This window comes from Delphinapterus leucas, chromosome X (genome assembly GCF_059928025.1).
Source record: "Delphinapterus leucas isolate spDelLeu-1000000601 "Yukka" chromosome X, BTC_Dleu_Yukka2, whole genome shotgun sequence".
Lineage (NCBI taxonomy): Eukaryota > Metazoa > Chordata > Mammalia > Artiodactyla > Monodontidae > Delphinapterus > Delphinapterus leucas.
Window position 1 is genome coordinate 98,032,959 of NC_143150.1, and position 26,083 is coordinate 98,059,041.

The 26,083-nt window shown below is 48.7% G+C and overlaps 1 long non-coding RNA gene across 1 annotated transcript in view; it reads right to left on the minus strand.

The window, feature by feature from the left end:
• Positions 1–21,513, minus strand: part of LOC111165570 (uncharacterized) — a 38,056-nt gene extending 16,543 nt beyond the window's left edge. Inside the window, exons 1-2 of the long non-coding RNA XR_002642399.3 lie at positions 20,744–21,513; positions 6,507–7,162 (exon numbers count right to left, since the gene is read on the minus strand). This is a non-coding gene — a long non-coding RNA (uncharacterized LOC111165570). The remainder of the gene's footprint in view (positions 1–6,506; positions 7,163–20,743) is intronic.
• Positions 21,514–26,083: the final 4,570 nt, after the last annotated feature.

Below are 26,083 nucleotides of genomic sequence, written 5' to 3' on the forward strand. Positions count from 1 at the left end.
AAATGTAATTCACAATATTGACAGTCTAAAGAAGAAAAAGCACAAGATCCTATCAATTGATGCAGAAAAAGTACTTGATAAAATTCAATATCTATTCATGATTTTTTTAAAAATCTCAGCAAACAAGAAATAGAAGGGCTCTTCTTCAACCTGATAAAGAGGCATCTACAAAAACCCTGCAGTTAACATCATACTTAATGATGAAAGATGGACTGCTTTCTCCCTATGATCAGGAACAAGGCAAGGATGTCCACAATTACCCCTCCAATTCAACACCAGTGGATTAAGCAGTGCAATAAGGCAAGAAAAAGAAATAAAGGTTTATGTATTGGAAAGGAAGAAATAAAATTGTCCCTATTTACAGGTAACATGATTGCCTACATAGAAAATCCCAAGGAATCTGCAAAACAAAACCAAACCTCCTAGAACAAATAATAGCAAGGGTGCAGATATAAGGTCAATATAGAAAAATAAACTGTAATTCTATGCACTAGCAATGTAAAATTGTAAACGAAACTTTAAAAAGCAGTATAATTTATAATCATTCCAAAAGAATGAACTTTTTAGGCATAAATATAACAAAATAGGTACAGGATCTGTATGCTGAAAAATACAAAGGAGTGATAAAAGAAAGCAAAGGAAACCTAAAAGAATTGGAGAAACAGAATGATAGACCATGCCTATGGATTGTTAAAGTTCAACATAATAAATACATCAATTCTCACTGAAATGATTTATAGATTTAATGCAACACCAGTCAAAACCCCAGCAGGAGTTTTTTACATACAAACAAGCTGATTCTAAAACTCATATAGAAAGACAAAGGAACTAGAGGAGCTAAAACAAATTTGAAAAAGAATAAAGGTGTCAAGTATGATAATTCTCCATTTTCAGTCTCACTTGACAGCTATAATAATCAAGACAGTATGGTATTGGCAAAGGATAGACACATAGATCAATGAAACCGAATGGAGCATCTAGAAATAAACTCATAGCAGCATGATTTTTAATGAAGTTGCAAGAAGCATGCACTGGCCCTTTTTGGCATTCTGTGGGCAGGGCAGAGGTGGGCACAGGGAATCCTGAACTGAAGGGACTTTAACTCTCCCCTTGGCTCCTGAGAAGACAGCTGGAGACCCTTCCCACCGACCATAGCCTTTTCAGAAACAACCAACAAAGTGGAGAAAAGGGTCCTCAGCAGAGGAATCAGGAAGGCCCTGGCATGTGTGAGGAACGAGGAGGTCAGTATGGCTGGAGCACGGGGAGTGAGGGCAAGAAGAGGAGGCGAGGACAGAGGTGGCAAGGGACCTGGTCAGTCCCTGGGAGGACTTGGACTTTCCTCTGAGTTGTGCCATGAGAGGGTTTTGAGCCAGGGAGTGACACAGTCTGACTTAACCTTTTAATAGACTCATTCTTACTACTGGGTTGAGAAATGACTGAACCGGGTGATGGAGTGCGGGGAGGATGAAGCAGAGAAACCAGTTAGGAGGCTTCTCAGATAAACCTGGTGACAGATGATGGTGGCCTGGACCAAAGTGGAAGCAGTGATGGTGGGGGGAAAAGTGGTCGGTTCTGGACATAATTTGAAGGTACAGGTTGTGGGGTGTGTGTGTGTGTGTGTGTGTGTGTGTGTGTGTGTGTGTGTGTGTGTTAGGGGTTGTGATGAGAATTTCTTACTGTTGCAGTAAAAAAAAGAAAGTTCAAAAAGACTGCTCTTGGAGCGATTATATTTCTCCTCCATTCTGCTCACTGGAAGGCTGACTCAGGGGTCTCACAACTGCTTTGAGCCCCTGGATGCCCAAGACTCGGGAGTGTATGCCTGTAATGGGTGAGGCAAGCAGAGGGTCACTGTCTTGGCTTCATGGGAACGTCTGGCCTTTTCCCCTGAGGTCTGTGGAAGAAGAACCACCCTCACGTCAGGTGACCCACTGGATGGCTGGACCTCATGAAGCCAGCCAGACTCTTGTAGGCTGGACCCACTCAGTAGGGTTTCAGATCACAAATGGACAGATTTCCTTTTCTTCATTTTATAGATTAAAAAAATTAGGTGTGGAGAACTATGGTGACGCACCCAGTATCCCAGCTCGAGTTGGTGCCAGTTTCTGTCTGTTGCTCCGACCATGCATGGGAGGTGCTCCAGGCTGATAGTCACCTTCCGGTTCTTGCTATCCCTACTGATCTGATCTTTCTAGACAGCCAAGAGGGCTTCCGTCATGAACCAGGCCCACTGTGCAGTGGGCAGGGTGGCAGTGCAGGGAGTTGATGCCCTCAAGTATCCTGCTTTGCAAGTAGCCCCTTGGCTGTCTGCCTGCAAGGTCTGGGCCTCCACTGATCCAGGTGGGGAAGGTGGACAAACAGCAGAGGTGACAGGCCAAAGCGGGGTGATGAATGATGTGGGGTGTCCATCAAGCAGCGTGCTGTGCCTAGACTGCTGCTCTGAAACACAGCTGAGGGCCATCGCCGACTGTAACTTTTCTTTCTAGGCTACAGAGTTGTTATGGGCTGAATTGTGTCCTCTGCAAATTCATATGTTGAAGCCCTAACCCTCAGGACATCAGAAAGTGACTACATTTGGAGACAGAGTCTTTATAGAAGTGATGAAGATAAAATGAGGTCCTTAGGGTGGGCCCAAATCCAATACAACTGCCCTTAGAAGATGAGGAAGTTGGGACATAGATGGCACAGCGGGAAGACCATGTGAGAAGACCAGGGAGAAGGCAGCCATCTACAGGCCAAGGAGAGAGGCCTGGAACAGATCCCTCCCTCAGAAGGAACCAAGCCTGCCCACACCTTGATCTCAGACTTCCTGCCTCTGGAATAGTGAGACAGTACATTTCTGTGGTTTAAGCCCCCTAGTGTGGGTTACTTTGTTACAGCAGCCAGAGCAAACTAATATTGGGTTGGCCAAAAAGTTCGTTCAGGTTTTCCCATAACATCTTGTGGAAAAACCCAAACGAACTTTTTGGCCAACCCAATACATGAATCATCCGATTTTCTAAAGTTTCAGGTCAAGGCATGGCAAGTGCGGTCCCTCCCAGTCCAGGCCTCATGCCCCCAATTAAGGGGCAACCACAGAGACAGCAGCAGCCACGGAGTGGGGACTGGAGAGGTGCCATGTAGAACACTTCCCGAAGCCTCTGCTCTCAGCATCCCTCCCTTCTCCTCCCAGAGGGCCTCAGAGGGCCAGTCACGGGCAGTCCACGAGGGCAGTCCATGAGCGGCTGCAGGAGAACTTTCCAGGCCCTCTGCACTGCCTGGAGAGACCTCACAGCTAGAAGTTGCTCCCCTGGCCACCTGAAAGCAGCTGCAAGTAGAGGCCCAGGGAGGGGCTGGTCCTGAGGAAGAGCCTTCTTCCTGGGCCTCAGAAGTCAGGTTCCTGCGGAGCTGGTCAGGGACCGTCCACGATGCTCATCAAGGAGCCAGAAGCGTTAGCCTGTGGGCGCACCTGCTTGGCACCTCCAGGAGAGGAACGAGGGGCTGTTTTTAGCACATGCGCCCTTTCCTCTCTGGCTGGTTTTTTTTTTTTTTTTTTTCTAAATAAAAGAAGGCAGTTCCTTTGGTACCGGGAGCAAAAAAGAGGGAGGGGGCCAAGAAATGAAAGACTCGGAGAGTGTTACACATAACAGTGGGCGTATTTTATGGAAAGCAGCCGACAATCAGTGTTTGCAGACGCCTTTTATTTTATATTATTTCCTCATCTGTTCAGCTTTCTTGGGCGGGAGCCAGAAAGTTAATATTCTCAGTCAAAGTCGGCCTTTTATCTGTCAGGTTCAAAATGAAACCAAGTCGCTGGGGTTTTAAAGCATCTCAGCCAAAAGGCAAACACACCTTCTCAGCAGCTCTGGCCCAGGGGCTTTTGATGATGGGTCGCTGTGGTTCCTTAACCACGACACGGGTCGCCCCTGGGAGCCTGGCCCGGCTGTGCCTTTTGACATCATCAACACACAAGCAGACAGTGCCCGGGTGGCCTCATCAGATCATGCTGGAGCCGAAGGCAGTTTGGCTGGTTTGGAGGCAGGTGGGAGGAAAGCTTGGGAGGTGGGCGGTTAATCCCTGCCTGAGTCCTGCTTGGGGGTCCTGAAAGGAGCCTCAAGGAGCAGTGGTCTGAACAAAACTGTGGTGCTTTTAAAAAGAGGCCTCCAAATTCTGCAACAGTCCCCCCAGGGCAGGGTGGAGTCTCACGCCCTCCCCTTGAGGGTGGGCTGGCTTTCATGACTCACGTCTAACAAAGAGTTCGAAAAGTAACCAAAAGTGATGCTCCGTGATTTCCAAGGCTAGATGATAAAAGGCCATACACTTTCCACCTGGCTCTCTCTTGAAGGACAGCCACCTTGGGTACCCTGAGCGGCCACGGAAGAGATCCAGCTGTCCCGAAGTCGTCATGCTGGAGGGACCATGTGGAGAGACCACACAGAAAGAGCAGGAGCCCGGCTGTGCCAGCCCCCAGCTGTTGGAGTCTTCCCAACCCAAGCAGCAGACATCTGAGAGAAGAAGCCTTCAAGACGTCCCCTCCTCCAGCCATCTGACTGCAGCGGCTGGAGAGGCTGCCTCGCCAAGCCCAGTCACCCCAGAACCACGAGGGGTAATGATAAAATGGCTGCTGCTGTGTTACCCCATTAAGTTTGGGGTGGTTTGTTACACAGTGATAGATAACCAGTACCTTGGACCTCTGTCTTCTGATTTTGTCTCCTCCAAAGCAAAATTGTGGAAAAATTTTGCTGTACAATCCTCCCTTGACAGGACAGCCCGAACGAATGGGCTGCTGACCTCAGGTCAAAATTCCTGAATTCCAGTTCTGACTCTTCCTGACATAACACCTTGGTCCACTCACTCAACCCTTCTGGACCTCAGTTTCCATATCTATAAAATGGGGGTGATAGTTAAGGCTGGCTTCACAGAGATGTTAGAAAGGTCAAATGAGATGGTGGATGTAACTCTTAGATTTCCCAACACCCTGAGACACAAGATCTATAAATAACAGGTTTCTCCACATCACAAGTATATGGCCGGAAGATCTATACAACCTGAAGCAAGTGTAACATAGATGCAACTCTAAGAGGAAAGGGGCCCATTGTAAAATACAAGAACCATTCAGAAGCTCCTTCTTACTTTTATGTTCGATCATAGGTTACGTGGGGGCAACCAATGAAGCCATCCAGCCATGGAGATTAATTTCATTCTGGGAAGTCCATGGCTTTGTGGCCCTCTCCATTACACCCCAATCAAAGTGAGGGCTTCAGCTGTCAATTTGGGGCCTCCCCTCAGTTTGGAGGCCACTTAAAATGCAGTAGGTCCCTGGGGCTAGAATTCCAGAAGCCCCCCTGTATCGATTACACACCACGCAGTACCCCATTTAGCTGCACTCAACAGCCTATTTGAGGATCAGCTGAAATTGAAAATCGGCTCTGTGGGTGGAGATGGGGGACGACAATTCTACCTCGTGCTACACGGCCCCGCACTTAGCTTGGACCCAGAATTCTGCTTGCCTTTCTGAGTGTTCCGCCTTCCTCTCCAACCCTTTGGCTAACTTCTGGGGGCCTCTCCCTTCCTTACAATATGGCCGCTGCTAATAAAAGTGTAAATGCTGCAAGGCACTTATTACAGGAATATTATCTTTATATTACCCCAGCATTACCAGGCCGTGTGCAGGGGCTGGGGAGTTGGGAGAACCTCTTTGGTGCTGTCAGTAATCGGAGGAAGGCAGTTTAGTTTAATGATAATGACTTACACTTACATAGCTGCCCTCATCCCAGAGGACCCTGGAGCACTTTACAAATACACTCTCATTCTGAGCCTTTCTAACAAACCTGAGACGCAGCAATGCTTATAAATAATATATATTCTGAGTGCTTCTATATGCTGCAAATGTATGATATAAATATGTATAAGTGTAACAAATATGATTTTTGCATGTTACATTTATAATCTTTAAAAAAAAAAAAAAGGTGACCCATCACGGGTGTGCAGGCACAAAACCGACTCACAGGGTGCAAAATCCAATAAATATCGATACTGCACAACCATTTACAACAGGTACCAGCCCAGGCTTTTAAAAGCTAAGGAAATCATTCAGGGTACATTCACTGGGTTCCTCTTTCACTGGGAAGATCATTCTCAGGTCAAGTTTATTCAACCAGTTCCAGCTCTGGGTGTGGCAAACACACATTTGGATAGTCCTAGATGCCCACCAGGGCTGGCTCTGAAGCCTTGATGCTGATGCTGTGTGATTATGAACAAAGCACAAACCTTCCCTGGGCCTCAGCTGAATCCTTAATATAATTGGATACAAGGCTGTCTCATAGATCATGGTATTGCTCCCAAGCCTTCAGGCCCTTGCTATTTGAAAATTATACATGTATGCCCTTTGCCATGTGAATCTGCACGTTGGAGTAGGCAAAGTTTCCTTTCCCACCCCATGGATTTGGGGTTTGGCCTGTTTTCTGATCGTTAGTATTATTTAACAAACAGCCCCCAAACTTATTAATGTAAAACAACAATTTTCTTACCTTCATGGATTCAGTGGGTGACGAATTTGGTTACGGCACAGTGGGGATAGCTTGTCTCTGCTCCTTGATATCTAGAACCTCAGTTGGAAAGACTAGAGGGCTGGGAGTGAGTCAATGGCTGGAGGCTGGGGTCGCTGGAAACTTCGTTCTCTCACACGTGTAGAGCCTAGGCTTCCTCACAACATGGCGGCCTCAGCACAGTCAGACATCTTACATGGCAGCTCAGGGCTCCAAGAGCAAGTGATCCAGTGACAAGGTGAATGCTGCATCGCCCTTTATTACCCAGTCTTGAAAATCAATGTCACTTCCATGGTCCTCTGTCGTCAAAGTAGTCACAAACCCATCTGGACTCAAGGTAAGGGGAATTAGACTCCGCCTATTGATGGGAGACATGTTAAAGTCACGGTTGTAGGGGAGAGTGTGGGATGGGATATATTGCTTGGCCATTTAGACGAATTTTCCACGCACTTAGTGCCTCGCCATCATGTACAATTTTACCATTCCTGTGGGTCAGGAGCTAGAGCACAGCTTGGCTAGGTCCTCTGCTGAATCTTGTAAGGCTGCAGTCAGGGGTGTCGGCCAGATTGCCTTCCTATCTGGGGTTTGGGATCCTCTTCCAAGCTCATGTGGTTGTTGGCAGAATTCAGTCTCCTCATCTGTGAAGGGATCATGCCAAACATGATAAGAATTAATGGTACAAATAGGGGAAGTTGCTTGGGATACCAAAAAGATCTACACAAGTGGTTCTTATTATTCTCCAACTAGATGGTAGAATTCCCAAGGTCAGGGACACTGTGTTATATTCATTTTGGATGCACCATGGGACCTAGAACAGAACTAAGCACATGGCTGCGTGTCAAGGAAGGCTGGCTGGATGCATTGAAGGATGGATAGACGGACGAGGGATGAAGACTTGAGTTCCAAGGAAATTCTGAGAGCCTACCAAGGAATAGGAGGGGGAAGACAGCCAGCATGTCTCTGTGCTATCACAGGCATGAAAGCCGGCCATTAGAATGAAATATAACAAACTTATTTTGTCTCCTTCCTCTTGAAGAGGGTCTGAATGCCTCTGGGGAAAGGTGCAGTATCGTGGTAACAGCAGGACCTTTGAAGTCAGACAGATTAGAGTTTGAACCCTGGTTCATCCCTTTTCGAGTTGAGTGACCTTGGGCAAGTTATGGAACCTCTGAGCCTTCAGGTTTCTCAGTGGTGAAATGAGGGTTGTGGAAGGATAGAGACAAGGTATGTGAGATGGCTCACAGGGTCCATGTGGATGCCTGTTGAGCAGCAGCTGGTATTGTGAGGGGCATGAAGGTATAGGGTGTTCAAGCTCAGGCTCCAGAAGCTGCATTGCCTGGTTCAAAGCCTGGCTGCACCAATTCCTGGCTGTGTGACCTCAGGCAAGTTACATAACCTCTCTGGTCCTCTTTTCCTTGCATGTAAAATGAGGCTAATAATTTTATAGCCTTCACAGAATAGCTGTCAAGAATAGTAAGATAGGGCTTCCCTGGTGGCACAGTGGTTGAGAGTCCGCCTGCCGATGCAGGGGACACGGGTTCGTGCCCCAGTCCAGGAAGATCCCACATGCCGCGGAGCGGCTGGGCCCGTGAGCCATGGCCGCTGAGCCTGCGTGTCCGGAGCCTGTGCTCCGCAGCGGGAGAGGCCACAACAGTGAGAGGCCCGCGTACCGCAAAAAAAAAAAAAAAAAAAAAAAAAAGAAAAAAGAATAGTAAGATAATAAAGTGCTTAGAATAGCACATAGCCGGTGGCGAGTACTCAATGAATATTAGCTGTTGATTTGCTACATCATCTGCTTTTCTTCCTCTTCTTCCTCCTCCTCCTTCTTCTCCTTTTCCTTCTCACTGTGCATTAGTGGGCTCCTTCCTGTTAGCCATCCGGATTCCATGCTGCCTGTATTGCAACAGCCCCTGAGTTGCCTCAGAACCTCCTCGATTCAGTTCAACAGACATTTAGCCTCTGCTCAGCCGCTCGAGCCAGAAACCAAGGAACTGGAGCTGACATCTTCCTCTCCTTCACCCCTCACTTCCAAACCACCACCAAGTCCCATCAGCGCTCCCTCCAGAGTGTGTCTGGAACCTGCCCACAGCTCTCCACCTCCATGATACCACCCAGTCCCAGCCACCATCATCTCACCAGGACTCAGCCATTGTCCCTGACTCTTGCCTCTACGATCTGCTCTCCACATAGCAGCCAGAGCAGTCATTGTCATTGTCGCTCCCCTACTTAAACCTTCCCGATGGCTTCCTGCTTCACTAGGCAGAAAACCCAAACTCCTTAGCACAGCCCTCAGGGCTCTGCATCCAGCTCCTTCTATCCTTGCCCTCGCTCCTTAACAAGCCAAGCCCCTTCCTGCCTCGGGCCCTTTGCATCTGCTGTTCCTTTGGCTCGAAATGACCTCCACACCCTCCACCCCTAGAAAACTCCTCATCCTTCATTCTTCCACTAAATGTAGCATCTGGAGAGAGCACCACCTCACCATCCCCCATCTAAATTAGGTCCCTTTGTATCTTCTTTGACAGCCTGTTCTGTTCCAAAGTGTGGTAACACCACAATTTGTAGTCAAATATTTGTGTGTTTATGGACTTCTGATCCGCCCCCCTCCATGAGATTCTCAATTCTATAAGGCCAGGGAGGAGGGCATTCCTAGCCTGACATATAATTGGCCCTCAAGAAATATTTATTGAATGAATGAAAGCATTTACAATTTCCTAGGTCCTTTCTGAATAGCTACATCTAATACTCAGCAATTCCTACTGAGAAACGGGCTCAGAGAGGCAGAGAGAAATTTGGCCATGGTCGCCCAGCTGGTCAGTGGTGGAACCTTCAGGGACAGCCTCAGCCTAGGCCAAGAGCACGCCCCTCCCAGAGCAACCCACACTCAGTGACTGTCTGACATGGGGTATAAAGGTCTAGCCATCTTACTTCAGCTCATTGCATCACTGGCGGGCCATCCAAGCTCCAGAGCTCCCCCTGGGACCATTAAGGCTGTCCCCAGGCATGGATCACAACTCAACTTCTCTTCCTGCTCTCTCCCGCTTCCTCCCCCCACCCTCCCATCCCCACCATAGGTACTGATCTCAAGGGCATTCCCCAGTAGAATGTAAATTGGTACAGCCACTATGTAGAACAGTATGGAGGTTCCTTAAAAAACTAAAAATAGAGCTACCATATGACCCTGCAGTCCCACTCCTGGGCATATATCTGGAGAAAAACGTGGTCCAAAAGGATACATGCACCCCAATGTTCATTGAAGCGCTGTTAACAATAGCCATGACATGGAAGCAACCCAAATGTCCATCGACAGAGGAATGGATGAAGAAGATGTGGTATATATACAGTGGAATATTACTCAGCCATAAAAAGGAACAAAACTGTGTCATTTGCAGCAACATGGATGGACCTAGAGACTGTCATACTGAGTGAAGTAAGTCAGACAGAGAAAAGATAGCTATCATATGATACTGCTCATATGTGGAATCTAAAAAAAACGGGGGGTACAAATGAACTTATTTACAAAACAGAAGTAGAGTCACAGATGTAGAAAACAAACTTATGGTTACCCAGGGGGAAGGGTGGGGAGAAGGGATAGTTAGGGAGCTTGGGATTGACATGTACACACTGCTATATTTAAGATGGATAACCAACAAGGACCCACTACTGTGTAGCACAGAGAACTCTGCTCAGTGTTATGTGGCAGCCTAGATGGGAGGGGAGTTTGGGGGAGAATGGATGTTAATGGATGTTAATGGGCTATACCCCAATATAAAATAAAAAGTTTTTTTAAAAAACGGGCATTCCCTAGTAGACATTCCACTTGTTAAACTCCATCTCAGAGTCAGCTTTGTGGGACATCCAACCTGTGACATTCAGTCTCCAGACCTTCCTATCACCTACGTAGCTTTTGCACATAGTTAATGCACTTTTACCAAGGGCACTGCCCACCCCATCCCTTTCTTTCCTTCCTGGAGCAGAACTCACTCCCGAGCCCGGGTTCTCCAACTTGAGTGTGTTGAAGGACTTGTTAAAACACAGATTGCTGGGCCTCACACCCAGAATTTCTGATTCACTGGATCTGGGGTGGAGGCTAGGGATGTGCATTTCTGACAAGTTCCGGGTGATGCTGAGGCTGCTGCCTGGGGACTGTGTAGCGAGAACCGCTGGTATAGGGAAGCGAGAAGTAGAAATTGTGATGGTCTCATCTTCATTCTGGTCTCTGTAGTCCCTTGCCAAGGTAGCCCCACAAAGTTCCCTTCCAACTGAGAACTTATATTTAATGATGCTTGAATCTTTAAGAAGAAGTCTGGCCTGAGTGGACCCTTGGGCAGGGCGGCCAGGAGACTGAACACACGTAAGTTGCTCCTTCCCCAAGTTTTCATGCAGCCAGAACCCTGACTTCTATTTCTGTTTTGCATTCAATTCCCTTCCATCCCAGCCCCCAGCCCTCCTGAGCCCCACTTGCTCAGAAAGCCATCTCTCCAGGCACGTGTGCACCAGACACTCCGGGCAAAGCCACTGACTGTTCTAGTCTACACTCCGCGTCCCTTAAGCTGGAAGTCTCCAGAAGAGTAACAAGGTGGGCAGAGGCTCAGGAAACTAACTGAAGAACGACTCCTCTGCGAGGCGTTAGTACCTTGCAAAGAAGTGAATCTACTGGCGTTTTTTTTTAGAGTTTAATAAAAATATATATGCATCATGAGAAAATCACAGCAATAATTCCTTGTACCTTTGTTCCAAGAAGCCCAAAGCACTCCCCATATATTATCATATTCATTATCCTATTTTCTTCACGTCTCTCATTAATTTTTTTCTGAGGTGATATATTAATATGAAATTCTAAGTCACATTAAGGAGACCACGAGCCCAACTCATTCTCCTCGCCCCGACTCCACCTTTCTCTTCTCCCCTTTCCACCCACCATCCTCACTGCCCCTCTCCTTCTCCCACCCAGGAGACGGTAATTCGGAAGCTGGTAAGCAGCTGACGGGGGCAGTTAGAAGACTGGAGGAGGGCGGGCATCAAAGTGCTGCTTTGCCAGTGGGCTGCTCTCCCAGGCCCCCTCCCCAGGACCACTTGATCAGACCAGGACTCCCGTGCCCCTTGGGGAAGAAGCTGCCTGGCAGCCCAACTCCCCCTAATGGGTGTTAAACCTACTCCCTTGCCTTGCATGCAAGAGGGAAAGAATCAGGCTCATTACAGATATTATCATGCAGCACTTCATATTTCAAAGAGCTTTATAATCGCTAATTAGTTATTGCCAGAGAATATGGAAATGGCACCTTGCTGGAATCCCGCAGACTGGAGGCCAGACTTCCGCAGCACTGCCTGGCCTGGCTGGGCCTGCCCGGGGTCTCAGGAAATGGGGCCGACTCCAGGGCAGAAGGCACTAGGCTTTTAGTCCTGGCCAGTGTGCTTCTGCATGGATGCTCCCGCGGTCATCAGACTGCATTCTGTCTGCTTAGGAAGAACCCAGAGATCGGCTACTGCTTCAGGTGGTAAAAGAAAACATGCAGCTGAAAATTAAAACAGCAGTCTGGGCCAGCAGAGGCCATGAAGCACATGCCCTTCCCACTGTGCTGAGTTCAATTCCCGATCTGATGACTGGAATGGGCCTGGGGTTCACACCCAGCGTATGCCTGCGTGCACAGCAATGGTGAGCTCGCTCCAGAAGCCTCCTGAAGATCTCAAGGGCACACAGGTGTTCAGATGAGGGTCGGAAGTGCCCCGTTCCTATTCTTTTTAGCTAAGGAATTGCAACCACAGGGCTTGAATTGGACCACAAGCGCCTCTCCCCCTCCTACCCTGGCCTGTATCTACTCCATCCTGTCTAACTCTGCTTTCAAACACAATTCTTGGGGCTTCCCTGGTGGCGCAGTGGTTGAGAGTCCGCCTGCCGGTGCAGGGGACATGGGTTCGTGCCCCGGTCCGGGGAGATCCCACATGCCGCGGAGCGGCTGGGCCCGTGAGCCATGGCCGCTGAGCCTGTGCGTCCGGAGCCTGTGCTCCGCAACGGGAGAGGCCACAACAGTGAGAGGCCCGCGTACCGCAAAACAAAAACAAAAAACAATTCTTGAAGAAGGTTAAGATCTACGGTCTGCAGCCCCCTCCAGAGAAAGGAGGGATGAGGAGAAGCCTCATTCACCCTGGATAACCTCAATCTCATTTGAATTTCAATATAAATCCACTCAGAAGCTGTAGTCAGCAGGGGCCTCGAGGAGGCGGGCCTTGGCCAGGCTGACTCAGCCTTCTTGGAGGGAAACTGTCTTGGATGAGAGGGGAGGATGGGTGCTGGGAGCACTTTTCTCTAAGACTCCATCCCTCATCCTTCCTGTAAATGGGGGTGGGGAGGCACTGCCTGAAAGAAAACTCTGAGTGGGGGGCAGCAAATCTTTCCTTCTAGGAAATCTTGCCCACACAGGTCAGATCGGGATGGGACAAAGAGTCGGGAAGCGCTCTGGTTTCCAGAAATTCTGCTGGGCCCCGGGCATGGGAAGCTCCAGGGTCACTCCAGCTCCCAGGGTGTGTTGAGAAATCTGAAACACGGATGTCCCCAGCTTTCCTCTCTTCCTGGCCATGGGACACACAGAGGCCACTCGGTGGCCTTATCATTATATTGACACTTCCCCTAATAACTCCAGTGTGTGTGCCAGAGCAGAGCGACGGTGAAGGGATGGAGACGCATGTCTGCTGGGATTAGGCCTCGGTCTCTGCCTTCTGGAAGCATGTGTCTACAATACCCAAGACTGCATCCGAGAGAGGTGTTTTGCCACTTGCTGGTGGGTTCCCTATCAGAAGCTGTCTGTTCTTAGCACATAACTGTGCTGTGAAAGAGATTGATGTGCCCCTGGACCTAATTTCTCAGCACACCAGCGGGAGAGGAGGCACCTCGCCCTTGTCTGCATTGCAGATGGCAGCCCTTGTAATGAGAATGCAGCGAGGTCCAGCTCGGTTGGCAGGGACGGGGTGGGGGTGAGGCGTTGGACCACACAGAGAGGTTTCCCAAGGCCTTTGGGAACAAGCGCTTAGGCAATCTGGGTCCTCCTACAACAAGATAACCAGCCACTCCTGCCTCTCCTTCCTCCCTTAGTTCCAGGCCGAGGCAACTGGCTGGGAGGTCCCAGCCAAAGTCTTCCTGCAGAGCTTAAGCTGCCGCTGCACATCCTCTCCACACACTTCCCCACCGCTGAGGTCCCGGAAGTCAAAGGCATCCGCCCTGGTTAGGGGTGCAGAGGTCTCATCTTCAGGATTCCTCCCTCTCCCTCCTCCTACCCAGAACTGCCATGAGGTTTCCCAGTCCCAGGCTTCCTTTCTGGCTTGGGCCCCTTCGGACACTCCAAGCAAACAAGATACAATTCCATTGTAAAGGCAACCCAGAGCCTTGCTTCTCAGCTCTGCGGGCAGCTGGAAGATGGGCCCCATGAAGCTGGGGTGTGCACAGCCCTCAGCCACCCAGCTCTCCGGCTCCAGCTTTCAGCTACCTGCATCGCCATGAAAACAGAGTGCCGGACGAGCCTGCAGGAAAAGTCCTTTCCTGATCTGCTCAGATCTACTCTGCTCCCTGTTACAGATACTGCTGGGCGTGCAGGCACACACCCACTCCAGACATGCTCTCCCGTGCACTCAGACAGGCACACTCCCTCTCATGCATGTTCTGGTGGTGCCCTCTGCCCTGTGATACCTCCAGCTTTAGATGCAAATCCTATTCCAACTGTCAGGACTGACAGTGATGATGGAGGGGGAGGGATGGGACCATTCCCTCCGCCATTCCAATTGCTCCCCCTTTGAGCAGAGGGAATGGTCCCATTCCTGTCCTTAGTTGGGCGCCCCAACTAAGGGCAGGTGGAAATTGAAATTCTGGAAAATCAGAAGAAAGGAAGGAGAGGGGGAGCGGGAGAGGCAGGAGGAGTGGGGAGGAGGGCTGTGGGAGACAGTGGCCCTGCCGAGGGTTGACAAATTGCAGTGGGAGGTGCTTGGAGGCTTAACCTCTCCAAGTCTCAGTTCTCCTACCTCTAAAGCAGGGATAATGACACTTGTCTTTTAGAGGTGCTGGGAGGAGGAGCCTGGAACAGAGGGAAGCCTCAACAAACGGCTGCTATTATCACGGCGCCTCAATGAGAAGGAAGCTTGGAGGGTGTCAGTTCTGGGCCCCATTCATAGGGGGCCATGTAAGACACATGGTGATGTGCTGCCTTCCCTTATGGCAAAGCCGTGCCCCTCGTGACTCATTCCAGATGTCCAGTCACCCCGGCGACGGTGGGAAGAGTGGCAGGGGTTGTAGGTTACACTGTCACCCACAGGGATGGAGCGCTGGGGAGGGCAGCGTATAAGGTTAAGGCAGTGGTGTGAGGGGGTCCCAAGACAAGCTCCAAGGAGAGAAGAAATGCACAGTTCTTCCCTGCCCCTGGGGAAATAGTTTTCCGATGGCTTGAGGTTTGGCCAGAACCATCAGTAGGACCAGAGACGCAGGGAGCCACAGGCATGCAGCCCATCCACACAGGGAAAGGGTAGAGAGAAACTCCCAGGTTTGCGGCCACCTTCCTTAGAGAAATGGGACTGCCTCTCTGGCTGCTGTCTTGGGAAAGTGTTTCTAGATCATTCCCTCATCCATTCTCTGAGCCTCTGGGGCATCTTGACTGAGCACAGGGAGGCTGTCAGTGCTGTCCTTAGGGATCCAGATTCTGGAGGCAGACCTCCTGTGTTTGAATTCTACAACTTACCGTCTGTGTGACTTAATTTCAATATGCTTCCGTTTCCTTATCTGTAAAATGGGACGACTTAGCACAATTGCAGATACATGGTAAGCGCTCTTTCAATATTGGCTTTAATGATTACACTCATTGGCCAGCTGCCCGGCATTGGGAACACCTCTCGGGAGGAGGGCGGGTCAACTCGGGCTTTGCTGCTGATGCAAAGGGCGGGGAGCGTGGGGTCCATGCGCGGAGCACCCACCGTCACGGTTTACTTTTAGCTTCTTGCAGCCACGAGGATTCGCAGCGTGCTCCTCGCTTGTCCATTCTCTGCGGGGGGGGGGGCGCTGCCTGGCAGCAGGCTGCTCCCCGAGTCACGATACAGTGATCCCCTCCAGCCGAGCTTTCACTCAGTTCCCCGCCTGCGCCCTCTCTCGAGCTAGACTGCCATGCGGAGGCGGATCCAGCTACCGTCTCCAAGTCGGCCCCGGGCTGCTCGAAACCCCTGCGTGCCCGGCGAGCCAAGCGCCGGCCCGGACTCAGGGAGGCCCAGGGCCTCCCTTCCCGCTCCCTTCCCCCAGCGGGCGGGGAGAGGGCGGGAGCGCCCAGAGCTGAGATGCTGCCTTCAGTGCAGAGCGTGCCTCGCACCCTAGTCTGGATAATCCGTCCTGGGCTGAGACGGACAGACTTTGGCTCATCTAGGGGCAAGGGCTGGGGAGGGGGTGTCGGCCCTCTGGGAGGCAGGGGGGCGGGGAGGGGGTGAGGGAGTGAAGGCGTGGTAAGGAAGGAAGGGAATAGGAAGATGATGGAAAGAAAGGGGAAGGGAGGTGATGGGGGTGGAAATGGGGGGGGAGGAAAAAGGAGGGGGAAATAAGAGAGGGTGGAAAGGAACGGGGAAGGGGATGCATGAGAGGGAAAGGACGAGGGGAAAGGGGAGGTGGAAAGGGAAGGGAAAGGAAGGGAGGGATGGCAAGGGAGAGTGGGGGAGGAGGAGGGGGAGGAGAAAGGCAGGCAAAGGGGGGTGAAGTGGAAGGGGGGAGGGGGGAGGCAAAGCTGGAGGGAAGGGAGTGAAAGGGGAGAAAGGAGGAGGAAACGAAGGTGGGGTAAGGGGTCCAAGAGGGGAAGGAAGGGAGGAGAAGGGGTGACAGGGGAAGGGGAAATGGGACCACGGGATCTAGAAGGAGAGGAAGGGGGATGGGAAAGCTTGGCTATGACCTCAGTACCCCCGACACACCCCTAACCACATTTCCAGGAAGGATTCCGTAAAAAGGAGCCATAGGGAAAGAGGGCTCTTGAGAAAAAGCTAGGTGTGTAAGAGCTCTGAAGTGGCACATACTGACCTTGGACATCTGAGGGGCTGGATACAAAGGTCCTGGCCCACGGCCAGGCCAGACAGGCCCCCCCAGGGAAAGTCAGTGAGTCCACGTTCAAATCCCTCTTCTGTCTAGGAGGTTCACTGGGCATATGACCTTGGAAGAAGGTGGCAACTTGCCCTGAGCACTAGTTATCGTATTTATAAAACGGGGATGATTTAAATGCCTGCTTTACAGGGATGTTAAATTAGGTTAAACAAACAAAGAAATGGAAAGGCCTTGATCTCAGTGGTCATGACCTAGCATTTCATTTGGTGCTTGTAGAGATGCACATTGGTGCCCGACCTGGGCTGGCACACCCATCCCCCAACTGCTGTGTGTTGACCCCTTCTCAGATGGGAGCCCCCTTGCCCCCAAATGCCTGGGAGATTACCACCTCTGCCCCCTGGGGCTACTGACAGCCAAGGCCTCTCTAAGCAGGGGCTGGAAGTGGTACAAACCCACCCCCTTGCCTCAAGGTGGGCAACTCCAGAGCTCCCCAAGGGATCAGGCTAAGTCAAGACTTCTCTGAACCCACATCCGTCCAGCTTTCCCCTGCCCCATCCTGCTTCCCTCACTCCCTCGCAGGCTTCTCCTGAGAACCCTCTTCCAACAAGCCACTCACACCTCAATCCCTACCTCAGGCTCTGCTTGCTTCTAGGGAACCCCACTTAAGACAGCACCTTCCTGAGGACTAGTTGTCAATGTGCTGGGACCAAAAATGGGCCCAACATTGGCGACAGGGTCCCCTGGAGATAAAAGGGCCCCACACAGCCCTGCTCTTACCCAAAGCGGCCACATCAGGTCAGCTCTGTGAACCTCTGGCAGGTTCCAGGCTGCCCTGGGCTGGTCTCACCTGTCCTGGGAAAGTTGGAAAAGGAAGCTGGGTGGGATTCAAATGACTTACTTAAAGTAAAAACAAGCTGGGAGGGGTATCCCGCAAGGCTATGGTTTCCTGGGACACCAGGCAGCCACCAGCCCTTGCAAACAGGGCTGACACAGTACCTCAAATATTCCAAACTGGCTGCTCAGGAGCCCGCAGGTGGGGAGGCTGGTGGAAGGGGAGGCTGTTGATCTTGGGGGCTTGTGGAGCTGGGGGAGTTTAGGAGTGATTTAAAGGATGAGAAGGAGTCAGGGCACACTTGCATGGGGGAGGTGCCCACAAAGCTTCCATTCTGTATGCAATTAGTCTAGGGATGCCCTCATTTGCATAAGGTTCATTAATTTGCATAAAATTGCTTGAGGCCCTAACCACCGGTACAGAAAATAAAATAACATGAATCAATTAGCGGGACTGACTGCAATTGGAGCAAGCCTGGTGTTCGGGAATCCTCCTAACTCAGGAGCACTGGGTGGGCAGGAAGGCTGCTGAAAGGCGACCCCTCCAGACCAGCTCAGCTGCCCCAGGGAGGAAAGCTCTGCTCTCACCCTGCCCCGAGGAGGGATGGGGCCATTCCCAAAAGTAGGGACTAGCAGCTGGGCACAGTCGGTATGAAATCAGGGCCTGAGCAGATGCGGGCAGCAGACCCTAGCTAGTGGAGGAGGCATGAGAGGACCACACGGATGAAAGGATGTGAAGAGACAGGTCTGGTGTGGGAAAGGAGGGATGCTCATCATCTCAGCCCCCATGTTTATCGAGGGCCTTTTCTGCCTCTGGCCTGAGCGGCACATAGTCTCATTTGGTTCTCATAACAATCACAGGAAACTGGTACAATTACCCCACTGTAGAGATCCAAAAACGTTAAGTTCGGAGGGGTTACAGACTTGCAGCAGCAAATGGCAAACCTGGGCCTGCCCAGCTCCAGAGGCCCATAACAAGCTCCCAGTGAGGACAGCGCCTGGCAGCCGGCAGGAGAGCAATGAGTATTTGTTGAATAAATGACTGATGTATGTGGGGATGAGCTTTGAGGGGAGGTGAAAGTCAAACCGAGGATGCTGTGTGGCAGTTCTTAAGGGAAAACAGGTTAAAAGTGAACCACAGGATGCGATTTCCTTAAAAAAAAAAAAAATCAAGCCCTATCAATCATCTTGGGAGTCTGGGAGGATGCAGCTAAATCACATTTCTCCTGTCATAATTTCCATAAGCTGGCCTTTTGGTTCCTCTTTGGCGTCACCCCATCTTATGCTCTCTGCGTGCCCGTGTTCTCAGCCGTGCCTGGCACTCCCTGACATGCTGCACTTTCAATTCTGGTCTGGAACCTATAGGTCCTCGGTGAGAGAGCCGAAGCCATAGCTAACAACAGCTAAGAAGCTGAGGTCATGGAGCCCAAGCCCATTTCCCACTGCTAAAACTACATGGGCTCTTATCTTTCATTCCCATCCACGAGTAAGCCTTCGCTGATGGATCACCAATTTCTCTCTCCATCTTTCCCTTTCTCTCTTGCACTGACCCTGCTGCTTTATAAGAACTCTCAGGGATTTTTTTTTTTGTGCCTCTGCTCTCTTTCTGAACCTCTTCGTCTCCCAGAGCCACTGTTAATGAATCAAATTGCCCTTCGACTTGAATTACGGGGAAAGCAGCCTCACCCACTACTCGTAGTAGATGGGGTGACTGCCCCCAGATCCACACTGGCCTCATTGCAAGGGCTCAAAGCGGATGTTTATTTTTGAATCTTGCATCCTTTATCTGAGAAAATTGACTACCGATGGGAAACAATTACCTACCACTTACCCCACAGGGCTTATGGGAGCAGATGGCACGTGTGATGGAGAAGCAGCACAGTGCGTTAATGTCATCAGCAACCATCACAGCCATAATGAGCCCACATCACGGGGACTGGGAACCAGAGAGAGGAAAGAGTAACAGCTGGGCACTTCAGCCAGATGTGGCTGCAACCACCCAAATGGCTTGTTCCAGTTTCACGTAATGGGCAGAGAGCGATATGAAGCTACGAGGGGACCCACAGAAAACAGCCCCTGCTTTCAACCCTGCCCATTATCAGGAAGCTACTCTGCAGGGAGCACGTGGCAATTCATTGTTTACCTGGGCCCACTGGACTGCTTGCTCTGACTGAACAAAGCGTGTGTGTGTGTGTGTGTGTGTGTGTGTGTGTGTCTGTGTGTGTGTGTGTCTGTGATCACACAGTGCCTCTGCTAATTCTGCCCAGAAGGAAATGCAGGAGACAGTCCTAGTAATGTCTATAAAGCTAGGAGTGACGTTCAAAGATAATACACAGTGGATGTGAGAAAGACCTGCAGGACACTTCATGATTTGCTGAATTTGGACGCTGTGATATCAGGGACTGTAAAGACAGAATGACAGGTCAATTTCTTAGCTACAGAAAGGACAAGGATGAGGACCAATGATCCAGCCAGAGTCCCCGACACTTCAGAGGGGTTTGGGCAGAAAAGGAAAAATCGCCCCACTGCAGAGTCTCCCCGACCCCTGCCCAGCTTGCATCACATCCATGACTTTGCTCCCCACTCCCACTCTCCCACCACCTTTGCTCTGGGTTTTCTCAAAGCTCAGAGCAGCTCAAGGATGCTTTCGGATGCTTTCTTCTCCTTCCCAGCTAAACCCTGAAGTGGGTTCTACACCAACAGCATGAACATGTAGGATCTTAGCACGTACTCTGGTTGCTAATGTTTGGGGGACAGGTTCGTCTTACTAGTCGTAACCAAGTGAGAAAGTTTTGGCTGGCTGGCACCTGGCTGCAGGCAATGGATGAGCTCTTGAAGATGCACAGCCAGATTCAACAGAACTCAGTGACTCCCCCGAGATTGTACCATTTTGAGAAGCATCAATATTTACAGTGATTATTTAACACTAAAATCATAGAATGCAAAAGTGGGAAGCAAACACAGAGAAGGGATCTTGCACAATCCCCTCATTTGGCAGAGAAGGAAACTGAGGACCAGAGTGGGGTGAATGACTTACCCAAGGTCACACAGCTTACGACTGCCTGGCTCCACTAGATAATCTAGGTCCACAGACTCTTGAAAAACTGATACATTTTCTACTCCATGATGCACTTTATCTGGTTACTATCTGTCCTTACTCCTTGCCACAACATAGATTTTTTGGTTAACTAAGCATTTCATGTTTTAGTTCATCTTCGCTTCCACTCTTTTTAGTCGCTGCGAATGCTGCTGAACTCTTCAACCACTCCAGTGAAAGTGCTCTTTGCAACTATGCATCTGTTGCTACATTCGAAGGATTACCAAACTGCATTTTACTTACCGCCTTGGCAGCATTTGACACTGCCAACCCCATCTCCTTCCCAGAATGCTCTGGCTCAGCACTGCTCAAACAGCAAGTTTTGTGGACCCGTACCAGAAGGCAAACTGCTGCTGGTCTGCAACGAGATAAGTACAGAAACTAAGAATAATCAAAACTTTTATAGCAATTCGACAATAATTTTTGCCTGCTGAATCTAATAATAAAAATGGAGTTTGTATTTTGAATGTCTGTTAATTTTGTGTTAATCCATTTTTCTTGCATCTGATTACAAAAATATTGCCTGTGACACACTGGAGGGGAAAAAGCCTAGTCCTTCTCCAAAGATAATAGAAGAAGCACTGCTATAGGCCTTTATTTTTTCTGAATCTGGCTCTCCTGGTTTCCCTCCCACTCCACGCCTCTCGAACATTTGCATGTTGCCTGCATCTCTCCCACCCCAAAGATTTGCCCTTTCCTGACGAAATCCTGTGCATCTATCGGATCTCAGCAGAGAGGCCACCCCTCCAGGAAGCCTCTCCTCTGTGCTGTTGTAGAACCTTGTACTGTCCATACAATCCACACAACAGGACACGTCAGACTCCGTTGCAGCTGCCAAACCCCAGCCCCTAGCCCAGCTCCCAGCATGCAATTGACCTTTGTGGTAGGAATGAGTTTCAAGGGAGGTGGCCTTGGGAGCACACCTTTCACCAAGTTAGAAGGCATTTTCTGTCCACTCACTTCCCCCTGTTTTCTTCGTCTTCCTTAACTCTTGCAGTAGGCATCCTGATAGTCAAATTCTAACGGTGAATTAACAAGTGGTACAATCCCTTCTGAGGCTCAAGTTAAAGTCAGAAAACCCCAGGTTGCAAACCTTCCTATATATTATATGATTTCCCTTTTGGGGGGAGGGGGAAGGGAAAGCATGGAGTTTCATCCAGAGAACTCATCCCCACCAGCTGAGTGCATCCTGGGACTCTACCAGTCTCTGTGGAGGAAATTGCCTCACCTTGATTTAAGCACAGATGGGGAGCTTGGATTTAAGTCCTGGCCAGGTAGAGTGTTACCCACAAAGTGGAATGCCACACCTTTCTCTGTCCTGTGCCTCAGTGGCCTGTAGTGTGAACGAATGGCGGCCAGGGTGACCCTCGGGGCTAAGTTGAAGGGGAGACTAATTAGTCATCCTATAGCACACTGAAAATAGAAATGTCAAGTGTTACTATTAATAGTCATGTTTCCTCTGCTCTGGTTTCCAAGGTCCCTTATGGTTCCATTCCAGAACCTCTGGAAAGTAACGAGAAACGTGATTTGGAGGGAAAAGAGAGCTGTAACTGTCGTGTACCTCAGTACAACTGGAAAAATAAAATGCAGATAAATATGTTGCCTTTCTAGAGTGACCCTGAAGACTGAAATTCTAAGAAAAATGTTCACTGCTTTAATACATAAAAATGTAAAAACTTCAGCATTGTAAAAACTATAAAAAGCCATAAACAATGAAAGGACAAATGAAAAACTGGGAAAAATGTTTTACATAGACGGCAATTGAAAGAAGAGGACCCTTAATATGTAAAGTGCTCTTACAATCAATAAGAAAGTGAGGGATATCCAAATAGAAAAATGGGCAAAAGGCATAAGTAGGTAATCCAGAAAAGAAGAAATACCAGTTGACTACATATGTAAAGATGTGCTGTTTTATTTGGCATCTCTTTGATTACCAGTGAGGCTGAATGAATATAATTCTTCATTTATCAGATTGGCAAAGATAAAACATATAGATCATCACCAGGCCAAGTGAACGGGAATGGGTATTTACATTTGCCACTAATGGGACTGTAAATAGGCACAGTCTTTCTGGAGAGCAATTTGGCAATGAATAACGGAAGCCTTGTCCTTTGAGTTAGAGATTCCACCTCTGGGAATGAATCCTAAGGAATAATCAAACAAGTACACAAAGATGTGTACGATAAGATTGGTTACCTCAGCGGGGTTTATAGTAGCGAAACTGGAAGCTATCTAAATGTGTATCAGCGACTGATTGGTTAAGCATACAGTTGGATACTATGTGGTCACTTTAAAAAGGTCAATAGCTTTATACCTATTGATATGGAAAGGTATCCATGACATGTAGGTGTCACTAAAGGAAACAAAGAAAGTTGGAGACTGGAGGTGTAGAATGATTTGTTTCTTTTGAGCATTTTTTAAAGTGTGCGCGTGTAGAAAAAGTCTCAGTAAAAGTGCTCTAAAATCATGCTTTTTGAAGGATGAGGTTACAGGTGATTTTTACTTTCTTCTTTTATACTTTCCCATAACGTATTGACTTTTCACAATGAAAATTTATAGTTCTCTCCATTGAAAAATGTGTTTTAGGAGCACTCGGTCTGGTTACTCTGGCTGTTTTACGGAGGTGGGAGAAGCAACAAATAAAGACGTAAGTACATAAATAAAAATAAGGAAGTAAAATTTGATTGCTCCTCTCTGGAAGTATTATTTCATTACTCATTTTGGAATGCACTCACATGGAAGCTTCCCTACCCCCAGCAGCCCCATCTTTTTCTTTTGAAAATATCCTGGAACATTCTATTACATGAGTTGCTCCTGAAATCATTCTTGGGTATAATACTTGTATTTTTAATTTTTAAAATCTCTAATAAAAAATAATTGCCAATAAACTCTGCTAAAAAGCATCTCTCCCCAGGGACATATATTATGATCTCAATCCTCTGAGTGAAGCTGTGCAAAGAGGTCCCGCTGGGCCAACTCCACTGGGATCGCTGTCCCCAGGTGTGCAGGGCACCCTTTCCCTTCGCTGGGAGCCAGCAGCCCTGCTAGTGCCTCTGAGTGATCTTCCCAACGTATTAGCTTCTCGTTCCACTCTTATAGGACCAAATCGGGGCCCGTCCCCATGTTTAGAAATGTAACCTGGGATGCTAAAGAAGTGTCTTCTGTTAGTAAGTCTTATGTCGTCTTAGTATGAGGACAGGAATATGAACGGCGTACCGATCTTTCACTGAGAAAATATTTGCTAGAGAAATAAGAATACAGAAGAATCACACTCCTCTCAGCTGTATTATATGTCATAAAGCAGATATATTAATACATACATACACCATATATATATATATTTTTTGGTTTGAACCATATGAAATTTCTTATATTCAACTCTTTTTGACCTTTAGAAATGGCAATTTCATATGGTTCAACCTTACATATTATTCTTCTATTGGTAGTATCTGGACAGTTTTATACAATTAGAAGAATTAAATAGAAACTAATACTACAATGTTGTTATTGTTGCTTTTGTAGCACAATAAAAATCTCTTTCCAGGGAAGCAGAAAAGTGACCATTTTAAGTGGATTTCCCTATGATCAAAGTATTACCTATGTGTGTATGCATGTGTGCGTGTCCTTAGAAACGAAACAGAAAACATCCCATACGTTAAAAAGAAAAATTAGTCTTAATCTAACTTTCTCCTGTGCCCCATCTAATAACTGCTTTGTTGAAGTTGCTTTTTGAGTCTGTTTCTATTTTTCAGAACTTTTATCTTTAAAAAAAAAGGAAAAAATATCTTCCCAGGTGATATTACTACATTGCTGTTCATTTTTCACATTACAGCTCCACTCATCCCCCTGAGAGACCATGCCGTCCTTTGACAGCTGGCCAGAGATGTTAAACAACTTGCCCAAGGTCACACAGCTAATTGGGGCAGAGCTGGGACTAGAACCCTGGGCTTTTGGGCTTCTCCACCCTGCAGAGGGAGTAAGGGCTGTTATCATCAGCTCCCCTCTTGAAGGAGGATCGGCTAAGTTAAAGAGCCGGGCTGGGAACCAAGAGCCTGGAAGGTCTGAGGGAAAAGATCATCAGTTGACAAATTATAGTGATCATTATTAATGTTATTATTCATGCGCTATGTCTGCGGCAGAAAACAAAGGTTTATTTAAAATGCACATAATAATTTGAGTTTCCTGCAACATTTATTTTCTGTCTAAATTATTTTTTAACTGATATGAATGCGAAGACTTCTGAGGACAAAAAGCAAGGCTTTTAAAAAAATCCATAACCTTAAAATTAAGACCGCATTTATTCACACTGCTGCTCGCGGCCCAGAACTTTCTCCCTTTTAACCCTTCAGTGACATCAGCAAGCCACGTTTCCACCTCATCTTGGCCCAATTTTTCTTTTTGCCTGTAGCAACTGCATTGGAAGACCAAAGTATAATGCATTTCACAGTAAGAATCCTAATGGGATTTTTAGTAAACGGGCCCTACCAACCCACTTCCCCAGTGAAAACATGCCTCTAATTGATCTCTATGTAGAAACAGCAGCTGGTGATCAGAACCACTGTGCTCTGGTGGGTAATTATTTTATCAGGACAAGCACTTCCGTCATGATAAGAGAGAAACAGCAGGACCTGGGGAGAGGCACCCAGAGAGGGCCAAACAGACAGACAGACACAGATAAGACCCAGCAAAAACCTGCCTGCAGAATCCACGGCCACGCAGCCTTAAATGGAAAGTTTCTGATAACCCATGATGGATTGCAGCCAGGTGGACGCGGGGAGGGGCTTGGGAAGCCACCGGGAGTGCGGAGGGTCAGGAGAGGCCGGCTCCCCGCAGCGCCTGCGCTGGCCCGGAGCTCTGTTAGGGGGCGCTGTGGTGCCGCAAGTGCCGATTCCCCACCCTCCAGAACCCGCAGCTTCCACCGGCCCGCCTGCCGTGGTTGAAACCCCCATAGCTCTTTTGGCAAAGAGTAGGTGTGTCCTGGCCAGGTTCCAGTTTGGGTAATTACAGCCTGTCAACCTAAACTCCCCCCAGGATTGCAGTTAAATATGGTACCCGTCTTCACAATTAAATTTTTGCTCTAATAGGACACTCGATTGTCATGTTACGTGACAGTTAAATAGCGGCTGCATCGTACCCCAGAGGTAGCTGCACTTTTGTAGTGACTACAAAGATTTCTCTGGGTGCAATAAATGACCTGTATGGACAGAATCGGGGGGCTCTTTCTGCTAAATGAAAGTTGTTAACTATAGGATTTTGCTCATTATTCAAAATTTTTTTCTCTCTTTCAGTGGGAAAATATGGGGAACACTTGCTACTCCGATATCGTTTCCAGTTCTTTCTCCTGGAAATAAAAATCAGGATGCCAGGTTGCTGCAGGACAGGGGAGGCCTCCAACTACCCTTCCAGCCCCAGGTCCCCTCCATTCCTTCGTCTCAACATCACAGGATCCTTGCCTTTCTCTGAAGGTGCCATGGACTCCTCCCTTGCCCGTGTCCCTGGTTATCCCACAGCCTGGAACATCTTTCTTTTGTTTTCTGCTTACAGAGACCTTTTATCCTGCCAAGATCCAGCTTAAATGCCACC